The 1358-nt window shown below is 40.1% G+C and overlaps 1 pseudogene across 1 annotated transcript in view; it reads left to right on the forward strand.

Annotated features, from left to right (window-relative positions):
* The window catches only part of LOC109463005, a 4703-nt pseudogene that overhangs the window by 1161 nt on the left and 2184 nt on the right, over positions 1 to 1358 (forward strand). The window lies entirely within an intron of this gene.

Consider the following 1358-nt stretch of genomic DNA (forward strand, 5'->3'; position numbering starts at 1 on the left):
TATGTCAAAAGCGTGAATGGCATTCTTTGGACATGTGTCCAAGGTATCCCCATACCAAATTTCAGGTCATTCAGATTTAATATGAGGGCACAGGAGCCAAAAATGTACATTTTTGGTCCGAAAATAGCCAAAAAGCCTTATTTTTCCCCAATTTTAAAGTGGTGTATGTCAAAAGCTTGAATGACTTTTGGAGACATATGTCCAAGGTATCCCCATACCAAATTTCAGGTCATTTGGTTTTAGTACCTGGGAACCAGATCTCAAAACGTATATTTTTTGCATGAAAATGGCCAAAAAAAACAAACAATTTTTCAAAAAAATGAAAAAAAAAATTCGTCGGGGTATTTGCCCACTCTACCTTCATGCCAAATTTCGTGTTATTTGGCCTAAAAATGGCAGAGATGAATCCATTTAAAGAAATGGCAGGAGGAGAAGAAGGAGAAACATGAGGGAACACAATATGTCTTCACCACTTTGTGGTGAAGCCATAACTAAGTTTAAGTTTGTTCCACCATCTTCTGAAACAGGACCCACTCAACCCACCTCCATGGTCCCACATGTTTGGAACATAGGATGTCGGAACATAGGGCCATCCCTAATACCCCCGTCACATTGTCGACGAGCTTCGGCCGTATTTGTCAATCCGGCCAATGAATCTTCCGGTAAACAAGCCATTCAATGTCAACAAAGTAGACAGAGGTAAAAAGACCCATACAATATAAACTTCAACAAGTAATTTAATATCTATCAAATGACGTTCTTTTGGGCACCCTAAGAAAAAAGTCAACCTCATTCCAGGATGAACAAGTGTAAAGGTCAATTTATTATACATTAATCTGAAATAAGGCCACACACCTCCTAAAGGGACAAGAGTAAAGAATTTCATGTGCGTTCAATCAGTTGAGGTCAAAATCTAGGCATTTGGCCTTATATAGTTAAAACCTCGTCATCTTTTTAAAGTGGTTTTGTTTATTAATGAATGTTGATTTAACAAAAGGACAAAAAGGACGATTTTGTCTATTTTTATCCTTTCTCGTAAACATAACTTTAACAATCAATGGGACAAAGCAATCTGAAATAAATTTCACAGGTGCTGAATGAATAATAACTTCACAGGAGCTCGGCCGAGGCTCGTAGAACCTTCGTCCGACACTGGCACGAAGCTCGCTCGAAGCACGCACGATTTTAAAAACTTTGCGCAAGTCGGGCGAGGTACGGAAGAGGGTCGTCCGAATATTTCGCGAAGCTCGTGCGAGGGTCGACCGTATTCAGCGACCGTCGCCCGATTTTCAAAGACGAAATACTAATCTCCAAGCAGATCTTTTGGTGGCAAGACAGTATCCATTGGCCAGAGGAGT

This window comes from Branchiostoma belcheri, unplaced genomic scaffold (genome assembly GCF_001625305.1).
Source record: "Branchiostoma belcheri isolate BF01 breed outbred unplaced genomic scaffold, Haploidv18h27 scaffold121, whole genome shotgun sequence".
Lineage (NCBI taxonomy): Eukaryota > Metazoa > Chordata > Leptocardii > Amphioxiformes > Branchiostomatidae > Branchiostoma > Branchiostoma belcheri.